Genomic DNA, 11,994 nt, shown 5'->3' with positions numbered 1-11,994 from the left:
GTGTGTGTGTGTGTGTGTGTGTGTGTGTGTGTGTGTGTGTGTGTGTGTGTGCGTGTGTGGGTGAGGGAGAGAGAGAGAGAGAATTCGAATAATGCAAAGGAATAATAGATCTACACAATTTCTATTCTTAGTCGTTTATAAAGTATATTTAATTTAAATGTCTGTCCATTTCTATCTGAAATATGTTTCTGGTGAATGGATATCTCACAACGTAATTTACATTTGAAAGCAGTTTTTTTTTTCATGTGTCTAAAAGCATGTCCATGCAGCTAGGTTTTAAGTAGGTAGGTAGGTAGGTAGGTAGGTAGGTAGGTAGGTAGGTAAAGGGATAGATAGATAGATAGATAGATAGATAGATAGACAGACAGACAGATAGACAGATAGATTAAAATTAGATACATACACAAATACACAGATGGTGGGCGTTTACGTAAGTGCACAAGTTTGTGCACATGTTTGTGCGCTTGTGGTCATGCACATGACATTGCTTTTTATGAATCATCGTTAGCTTTCCTCATGTGTCAAATCATCCTCCATCTTGTTTTTCTCAATGTTACACTAATTACCTGTTTTAAGCAATAATATACTTATGATATTCTGCTACAATCGAGTAGTGTTTACAATGATCCGCAAACACGTTTAGTGAATGCTCATTAAATACAAAACTTATGCGTCGTATTTTTCTTAATTGTCTGACGTTTACGAATGTAGTTATAACTTTTTGATAGGAAAATGTCATGTTTCATCTACCAATAAATATATAGTAATCTGTATTCTGTGGAAGATATTATGCTACTTTTTCCCTATTTGCAAATCTTTTGCTAGCCATGTAATATATCGTGTTAAAATACGTATGCAATCTAGCATGTAAATCTTCCTTCTAGTTATAGATTACCTTACTCATCGATACTTCTGTTTATCCTAACTGCCTGCGTTGCTGTCAGGGGCTGGTGTGGATCGTGATGTTTATAATCAATAGGTATCAATGATAATGTTTAGTCATTTGTGATTACGCCCGCCCTAGCACTTATCAAATCTCCTCGTGCTACTTTGAGAGTGTGTGATTAGAAATACAAAGCCATAGAATATACACGCTGACGAATAATCCAGCTATAATTGTCAGATTTAATGCACGTTTTCATACTGGATTCCTATCAGCTGTTTGCATCTCAGAATGTAAGGTACCACTGGTCTTGGGTGTTCCTAGTCCCTATATGAATATTATTCTCAATGAATAATGTTACGTGTATCTTTTCCTTGGGAAGAAAGAATAGTGGTTTCTGTTTTGGCATGTATATGCGAACCTGAATCTATGGAATTCCCCTTTAAGTTACAGCGGCACTTTCTCATGGAGAGACAATGGTTGACACCAGTTGCATCGAACACGTCCTTGCCAAGTAGATTTATGTCCTTTCCACTTAACCCTTTTCACCTCTTCTACGCCACTCAAAGCAGAAAATGGATAAGAATCACCTAGAACAGTTTTCCCCCATTATTCTCGGAGATATATCTTTCTTTCTCGCTGATCTGCGATAATTATAAATACTAAACATTCCGCAAGGACAAGTTAGTTGGTGAAAGGAGCTGGGGAAGAGAGGTGACCAGAGACGACTATTATGCTTATAACTTTCACTAGCTCGCATTAGAATGACAAGTATTATTCTGTCTTTCTCTGCTGCTGGTGAAATGATAGGCAAAATGATGGCGTCATTCTGTCGTCCTCTTCTATTCGCTGTTACTCTATCCTTCTCTTTGACTTACTGCTGCAATCGACCAGAACGGTAAACAACAACCTCCCTTTTGTTGTGACCGGCATATCGAGAATTGTGAATAAACCACCAATTGAAGACTTCGATCACTAACACCGGATTTATAATCAATCAAGTCTAGCTCAGAACATATATCTGTAACAGCTCCGCGCTCTCTTTCATGAGAGTTTTGACATTTCTTTCTCAATATATAATCGTATTATACGGGCATTGCTGTTATTTCCTGATTCCTTTCTCTAACCCGTAACAATACATTCGTGTTAGATAAGGCTCACGTCCGAATTCAAAATAACCACTATCCTAAGTGGAGACCTGTATCGTAACATGCTTATTAAATTCAGGAAAATCTGGTGATTCTTGTCATAAGAAGTATTCTGAATGTGCTGGAAAATTTGACAGAAATTTTTACTTCAATGACGCAGCGCAATAGATAATAATAGTTGAGATTGAGTCATGAAACAATCAAGACAGAAATTTTTAGCTTCTTTTCTCTAAAATATCTGTAATCATTTTTAAGATTAATGAATATTTGCCGAGAAATATGCCGAGTCTTCAAATCACTATAACTTCTGTTTTTGTATAGAGTTGTTTTGCTGCAGATCTAATTACGTATGCAAAGTACCAACCGTGTTTTGATGTTAGATTAACCACTCATCTCAGTCTCTTGCTATCGCTGTCCATCACTTCCTTCCTCTCTGCTACCGTCACTTTCTCTCTCTCTCTCTCTCCCACTTTCTTTCTCGTTATCACTCACTCTATACACACATACACTCACATACACACTCACAAATGCAGAGAAATTGGAAGAAGAAATAAATTTGAAAATGCATATAGAATATATTAGAATTAATTAGAATTTAATCATATTTTTAAAATACAGGAATACACTTCACCGGTTTCACATTAGTTTTTCAAAAGTGTATATTATATGTCGTGTCACGAATTATGTCTATGCTGGCCGTTGTTACGAAAAGAGTTTGTCTTTAAAGCAGATTGCTGAAAGTTCCTGTATTAAGATCATGTGGCAATCGCGCGAGTTTTCGTTGCATCTGAACTGTGATTTCGTTTTTGGTAATTCTTGAATGTCTCTTGCTTTGGTTCGTTCTTTTCCATTCTCTGTTAGAGTAGACGGGTAGTTTCATGAATTCAAGGAGCTTTTTTTAATTCTATACGCCTGAATTGTAGTCAATATTTTGGATTCTTCTCGCTAGCTTAAATGGAATATTGGATTTGTTGTCTTGAATGGCATAAAGAAAATTATAGGTACTGTGTAAAGTCCCTTGGTCTGTATTAGACGTCAGTTTGTATATTAGTGTTATTCTTAATAATTACAATGCCTAAGAATGGTAATTGGTTGTGACTAAATACCATAGTGAAATGAATACTGCTTCCATTTAGATTATAATTCCAGAGACTTAGTCAGCCATTTATATACTGTTTCCAATTTTTCACCAGATAATTTGGAAATTGATACTGTACTTTGTTTTAGCTTATTCCTACATTTAGACTTCTAGACATGTTACAACTAAGTAGGTGTATACTGGGGACTTATGTACCCATTGCAGTTCCAGATATTTGTTGGCAGGCGTTTTACTTGAAAATGAAGTTGTTTTAAAGGATGAATTTTAATTCCTCTGTCATTAATTGCTGATCAGTTCAGCTTGAAATTTCATCAAGGAATTCTCGTAGGCGAAAAAGCTATTGCCCTTATCCCGTAATCTTCTGAGATGCTATATGAAGATTTAAGGATTTAAGGATTTAGAAAATGTGTGTTCATAAATCACGTCTGCTTATATATATGTTTGGTGCAGCGGAATGTACCAAACACAAAATGATTAATGTTGGCTGCACAACAGAACGTTTACAAATAGATTTAACGGACATAGTTACGACATCAGATACAATAACAGTGGTGCTCCGGAACTTGCAGAGCGTTTCACATCAAACGGATATAAATTTGCGGAAGTCCTAAAAGTGTACATTCTCAAACAATACCCTGACTCCATTGCCTTTTCAGTCCTCAAAACCGATGAGGATAGATGTATTTGTGAAATGATGACATGTTAGCCTGGGGGAAATAATAAAATAGCAGGTGAATGCCACCATATTTATACTAAACGTTTCGATCCAATAATTTCTTCTCCCAATTCTTTACTTTCTCTTTGTTTATTTTTCTTTCTTTCCGTCCTTCTGCTAACTATTGTGAAAGACCGGAAACTGATGATGTCATTTTACTTGGAAGAAATGCAGTTATCCCAGTTCAATTTTGAATGTTTCAGCGCTTCCTATTTCTGAATTTAATTTTATCTTGAATTTTGAACTTGTAAAAGACACACAGAGTGTCGAAATATTGTTCATTTGTTTCATTTTAATAAACAGTCAATCTCTATTTATTGCCAATAACAGTCTCGCTCTTCTTGCTTCTTTACCGTCGTGAAGAGTATCTTCAATCTTGAAATATTATTATTACCTCAGTTTGTCGCCTCTCCTATTTGTTGTCTGCATACTGCCACTAACCAGCGTGTAAGAAAATGCGTGCAGGGTACATGCTAGGCAGGGTGAAGGTAATCAACCTGTGGTTTTGGGATGACCCAAAGCTATTTGCTAAATCTGAGATAGGAATTGAGTGTTTGACGGCAACTGTGCGGATGAGTAGCAAATGTATTGGCATCGAATTTGGGATCGAGAAATGTGGTGGAATGATTCTCAAAAGGGGAGAAATTAGTAAAAGCCATGGGATCAAGCAAGAAAGTGGCAAAACTATAAAGTAAGTCAGAGAAGAAGAATTTTGAGTGAGTGTAGTAAGTTGGCTCAAAAGCACCACAAAAGGAGGCACGTTAACGTAACTAAGTTAGTACACTGGACGTTATGTGAAAAGTACGGCCTGAACAGAGCACGGAAATGGTACGAACCAGAACGAATCACGGACAACAAGGAATAAAAATTCTGTTGGATTTCACAATCCAATGTCACTCCCTAATCGATGTTTGGAGACCAGATATTGTTGTGGTAGATAAGGAAAAACGGAAACGAAGATTATAGACATTGTAATACCTGGGAATGCACGCATAAGCGACAGAGAACTAGAAAAGCACAGACTGTTAACAGACGAAATTGCCAGAGTGTGAACTATGAGCAGAGTGTTTATCATTCTAGTAGTTTTAGGGGCACTGGGAGTACTAACAACCAAGTTCGAGGAATATGTCTGACAAATCGGAATTGACGTGATTGCAGAGCAAGACCAGAAACCTGCGCTGTTGTGGCCAGCTATGATTTTGAGATTGGTTCTTGAATGTTGAATGTCTCCAACGATAATTAACAACCAAGTATCAAAGCTTATAATATGCGGAAAGAGACAGTGAGACATCTGACAGCAGGTTGCTGTCCGCTCTCACGGAATCTACCAGAACAAACAAGACTGAGCGCTCTGAGTAGTAAAACAACAACAACAGCAGTAATAATAATAATAATAATAAAAATAATAATAATAATAATAATAATAATAATAATAATAATAATAATAACAGAATAATAATAACAGAATAATAATAACGCGACCAATTTTGAACAGCAAATACACGTAGATGAGGGTCTTACAATTGCCCATGGTTGCATGTGTTGTTCACACATGGGATGCGGAACGTGAACGTAAATAAAAAAAAAAAGATGCATTTACGAAGAAAACAAAAAAAATAACAGAAAGGAAACCAAAACCAAGTTCAAAGTCTCTATCTGATCTGATTTAAACGAAATTGTTACAAACACACATATGGACGCACATGCTTACATATAAGCACGAACACATAAGCGCATGCACACATATGAGCGTGCACACATACGAGCCTGCACACACTCACATGCTCATACCGAACAGTTTCAAAACAACGCCAAATCATACATTCAAAATAAATGGAAGTGGAGAGACAAGTTACTGAAGAGATTGCAAGAGTGCAATGAAATAATTTAACGAAAAAACTATATACTGTTTATAAATTAATAAAGGACTGAACCAGTGAGTGTGTTTATTACCGGCATAATGCCTCTCCCAAGGTTTAATTGTAATAATAATAATAATAATAATAACAACAACAAATATCCTGATGCAGGACTAGTCAGTAGCTCTCATGGTTTCTTAACCAATTAACTAACTGGAAGTGCTATCATCTACCTATTTTGCTTTGCGCTACAGCAAATATTCTCCTGTGTACCATAAATGTGCTCGTCAGTTGTTTGACCTTAACCAATTGAGCATGTCCTTTAGTGGCTGACGATATGTGCATCCCTGACCACGAGCAGAAATAATGGAGGAGCATAATAGCTATGTGTTGAGAGGAATGTTTTGAAGTGTGAAGAATTCATCTCTGAAAGCATGGGTGTTTCGTTCGACATAATTAAAGAACCCTTATTCAATCACCTTTTGAGTAGGATGGACAACTCGACCTGAAGAAAATTCCAACTGGGAATTCCAACCCGCAAGGTCATGCTTCGTTTACGTACATATGAGAGCACCATGTCGCACACATATGGTGGTGATTCACGTGCCTGGCATACCCGTAGCAGACGAGTAGTCATGATGGATATATTGAGTTTCGCATATTTGTACCCCAGTATCACTTTGATGGCACACTGATAATAATAACAACAACAACAACAACACCAACAACCACCACCACCACAACAACAACAACCACAATAACAACAACAACAACAATAATGATAATATCTCTGGATTTGCTAATGCATAATAATAATAATAATAATAATGATAATAATAATAATAATAATAATAATAATAACACTTTCAATACAGTAACCATAAGTGCATCACAGAAAACCACAGCACATACCCAAGGCACACAGAGCTGCGCTCGGTAGTAAAGTGAAAGCACGCTATAAAAATAAAACTACTGAATAATAATAATAATAATAATAATAATAATAATAATAATAATAATAATAATAATAATAATAATAATAATAATAATAATAGCGGCTGCACGTGTTCTTCGCTGCTCTGATGAGTCAGCATCCGAAGACAGAAATATTAATACAACCCAGCCGAAAAATTGAGAAATATATTTCAAAGACTGGAATATCGACAATTTCCTGTGAGCATTATAAATTACCTTTAAAATAAGTTTAATAGCTTGTATATCTACAATTTTCTCTGGCCGGATACACAAACGGTCATCTTTAAATTTTTCAATTTACAATTTTATGTGAATAGCCTTTTCTTTGTCCCTGACTATTTTAAAATGTAAACATACCTTTTATTGCAAGAACACTAAGGTTTTCTCTGGTCGGACACACAAACAATCACTTTTAGAAACTTTAAAATGTACAATTTTCTGTGTATGTCTAACCTTTCCTTTCTCCTTGACAACTCGAATACCTTTTATTACAACAACACTATTAAACATGATAAAAGGGGAAATGATAAGCGACTGCCAATATATACAAACTGCACAATTACGAAAGCTGTAAATTATAACAAAACCTATAACAAGAAAAGAAAAAGAAACAAAAAATGAACGGGATATATATTATTATTTTCCTTATCAAATATTAAAGCAGATCAAGATGAGTTGGCTCTTTGCAAGGATAAGATAAGCGTTCCCATTGATCATTGAAGTCGTAAAGACACGCCCATGCGGTCAGCTCACTGTTGACCGCATGGGTGTGACACTGGTTTTGTTTCCTTGTCGCACAGGAATGCGAAGACCCACTATTGATCTCCTTCCCACCATCTGCCGAGACTATTTACAGACCATTATCCTCCGCCGACCCACACTTATTTATGATAATCTCAAGTACAAGCCAAAAGTCGAAAGTAAACAACATTTAATAATACCACATTGTAGTGCGGCAAACTTCAGCAACTTCTACAACAGCTAACAGCGACAATGATTTCAATTATACTGTCACTATGGCTACAAAAGTTGGAAAGAATGATACAAACCAATCACTATTGGTTTTAACTAACGATGAACCGTGCTTTAATGACAAGTTTAAAGTAATTATAATTATTGTTATTTCAGTTGTTGCTGGTGTAATTATTAACTCGGCTTTTGTTGTACAGCGGTGCGACAGAGAGCTTAAGTACAAACACTAACCACCATCAAGCACATACGCAGTCCCTTCTCTGCACACTACTGTTTGTATAAGCCACACACACCAAAATAAACATCGATCACGATAAAAACACCGTTGCTACAGAAGTAAGGACAAAAGCAAGGATCTTTATTTTCATACGCTGAGCCACTCCACCGAAGAAGATTACAAGTGAGCAATGGAATATGAGAAGTCAATCGACATGATAGAAAGAGTAGTTATATGTCTTTCAGATCGCACCTGACATCGCAGAGGAAAGACAGATCAGATAGTGTAATTCTATAGGCGGCTGTCTATGTGAACAGTGCAGGGAATTGGTACCACTCCTGCCCTGCATAGGCCGGTGTAACCTCTGCCACCGAGGAAGGCCTGCGGCAAGTTACATAGGGAAAGCTAGACGTCCCAAGGCCTTGACCGGCAACCACGTTAGAGCTGGCGTTGTATTTGGGACAACCCTTTACATGAAAATCTCAAATAAACACAACTGGGCAGCAAAACCTGTAAAACGTCATTCTCATTTTTTTGCAATGATGACAACAATTTCAAACCCAAATAACGGCATGAACGGGAAGACTCCTCCGGAGGTCTAAGACACCAGATCTTCCGAGGCCAACAGGGACCCCTCAGAGGGCAATGGATTGGAAGACCAGACTGCATCCAGTCGTAGTCTTGGTATTGGTCAAAATATTCAACGTTCTCACAAACGCAAGTTGTCTTTTGATATGAACAAAACGGCTACAAAGTGCCACGAACTAGCCTTGCTAGACAAGAACAATGTAAATCTGTCGGGAAAATAATATTAGAACTTTGGAACCAGCTGAGTATGTTCCAGATTACTGAAAATGGGTTCATGAATCAGATAAGCATAATTCGGAATAGACCCTTTCTTAATGAGGCTCAGATTCAGACAACCAGGAAAAGCCTCTGTAGTGGTAACAACTGCGAGGAGAATAATATAGGCGAAGATCAACGAATGTACGAGAAGGTTATAGTAGAGGAGAGGTCGGCCAATGAATATAATTTAGAAAATCCTGTATTACGAAAGGATATCACTGAGGAAAAGTGAGACCTCAGTGAGACACGAGGATATAAATAGTTACAACAGAGACCAAGCCAGTGAATTTGAGAAACTTCGACTGTAACAATGTAATACGCGCAACCCAAAAGGCTGATGAGATTTTGAAATACATTCTGACAAGAGATCTAATAGAAGCAAAAGATTTTATTAGATCGGCTTCGATTTTAGTAGGTGAACTGGTCGGAAAGAATGAGAGGAAAGCAGACGGACAGAATGAGCGATGGTGGAAGTAGAGAATTGAAGGCTGTATTAAAATTTTGCGTAAAGATCTGAGTCACTTAGAAGAATGGTCCAAATAGCAATGGAAAAATGCTAAACGAAGTGCAAGGACTTATCTTCACGCAAAATACCATATAGAAAAGAAAAGTTCAAAACTGTTGTCGAAACCCTACAACAACGTGTGCGGGCAAAATCCTTAAAGGTGCAATGCTACACTGATGCCATGTCGCAGTACAGCAACACAGTTTATTTTCAAATAACCAGAGGCAATTTTGTAAGAGCTTTGGAGGAGATACAGAAGATAATATACCTCCTGCACCCGAGACAACCCCCCAATTTTGGAATAATGTCTAGGGACAAGTGGTTTCCCACAACTACAGTGCTGAGTGAATTCATTCCGTGAGATCCGAACTACATCACCCGATGGCTCCACGACAGGACCATGTACGCATAACAAAGGTAGATGTATTTGCTCAGATATCAAGTGTGCGAAACTGGAAAGCGGCAGGCCAGACGGAATTGAAGACCACTGGCTCAAGGGGTTTAAGGCAATACATAAACGAATTGCGTTGCAATCAAACTATTGTCTACAGAGTGGTGCAGTTCCGGAGTGAATTGTAGAGGGAAAGACAACATTCTTGATGAAAAGGCAATGAGGTTGGCAATTACCGACCCATTGCTTCTCTTAACTTCTAATGGAAAGTGATAACAGGCATCCTCGCAGGGAAAATTTATACTTTCCTTGCGGAAAATAATCCATTTCCAGTAGAAGAAAAAGGGATGCCGAAAAGGAACCAAGGGCACCAAAGGCATCAAGGACCACGTTGTTATAGAAAACATTAAACGGTACCAAAAATGAATTGTGCATGACCTGGATAGACTTCAAAAAGTCTTACGACATGTTGCCGCATTCGTGGATTTTGGAATGACTCGACATGTATAGAATAGCTCAGAGCGTGTATGCACGAATAAAGAACAGCATGTATAGTTGGAAAACACGTCTTTTCTATTAACAATCAGCACTTCAACGAGGTAACAATCAAAGGAAGCATCCTTGTTATCTGGTATAATTTTGATCACACTTTCTGTAGTCCTACGCAAAGTCAACGTACACTATGAGCTGAGAAAGAATGGACCTCGTCTCAACCATATTCTCTTCATAGATGATTTAAAACTGTTCGCAAAAACAAAGTCTGAAATGGAGAGTTTTGTTGACACTGCGCAGATGTACAGAAAAGATATAGAAATGAGATTCTGTATCTGGAAGTGGGCGGTGGTCATCTTGAAACAGGGGAAAGAGCAGACTGTAGGAACAAAGAATTGCCAAAAGGAGAGAGAATTGAAGACCCAGATGTGGCAGCTACGTGAGTCAAACATAAAGTTTGTCCTTATTGTCATCCGAACATTGGGTTCAATACCACCCGACCGGAAAAAAACAACTGGAAACTTTAGAAATACCCTAGAACCTTGGTGTATTACAAATATCTCCATTACTTGGAACTGCACGCTTATTGCGTAAACTACTGTCTGTGTGAAGTTCTTGTTGTGACATGGCAGACAGTACAAACACTCGGTTGACACAATATCTTCAATCAATAACCTCACGATATTGTATACTGTGCTATATTTTAAATAATGATGATAATAATAATAATAATAATAATAATAATAATAATAATAATAATAATAATAATAATAATAATAATAATAATAATAATAATAATAAGGTCAATAATAATTTTAGATTGTTACTTGGGTATTAAGTATGCGAGAAAAAATACTTGTGAGACATTTGAGAACATGTTGCTCTTACATAATTCAAAAGAGTAAGGAAAATCGATAGCTCTGAAGAAGAAGAAGAAGAAGAAGAAGAAGAAGAAGAAGAAGAAGAAGAAGAAGAAGAAGAAGAAGAAGAAGAAGAAGAAGAAGAAGAAGAAGAAGAAGAAGAAGAATAAGAAGAAGAAGAAGAAGAAGAAGAATTCTTTTTACTATAGGCAAGGCCCTCATTTAGGCGGCGATGTTAATAGTCGAATACATCGACTCCAGTGATCAATGATACTTATTTTATCGATTTCAAATCGTGAAAGAAAAATTCGATCCTCGTCGAAATTTGAGCTCAGAATGTAAATAGCCGGCGTTGTTTATAATAATAATTATTATTGTAATAATTATAATAATTCATAAAGATTGACGTAACTCTTCATGAAAGTAAATGATACTAATAATAACTTCCTCACATGCATTTATTTCAGTTATTGTTTCTTCTAAACTTTACAAAAGTTGGTTTAAATAAGATAAAATAAACTTAGCTAAGTATGTTTGTGTCGGATAAAATCTCTGTGAAGTATTATTCAACCACCAGCGGCAACCATATATATTCACAAAGTTAATACTTCAAAATACTCTGTCTGCTCTTGTGCACAAAGTGTCAGGTTTAAATCATTATTTTCTTACTATATCTTAATGCATTGTAATTGATACAGCTGCTTATCACTTTTATTCCATATCTGTTAGAAAGCTGTCTATACAACATATATGTGGATCACTCAGTTATCTCACGTCGTATATTGATTTGTAGTTTGGAAGTAAATGGCCTCTCTTATCTTTAGACGAAAGATTGTCATGTACATGTTAACAGAGATTGCACTTTACAGTGGATTACTTTTTGCATAAAGCAAGTCTAATTTTAATGTAAGATATTCGCTTCTCTATTACCATATTTCATCTTACTGCGGACGTTTTATTGACCAAATACATCTTACTATTTACATTATGAGATGACCTCAGGTGTTGCATTACAGAAAACAGAATATCTTT

The sequence above is a fragment of the Octopus bimaculoides genome, chromosome 1, assembly GCF_001194135.2.
Source record: "Octopus bimaculoides isolate UCB-OBI-ISO-001 chromosome 1, ASM119413v2, whole genome shotgun sequence".
Classification (NCBI taxonomy): Eukaryota; Metazoa; Mollusca; class Cephalopoda; order Octopoda; family Octopodidae; genus Octopus; species Octopus bimaculoides.
This window is presented reverse-complemented; position numbering follows the sequence as displayed.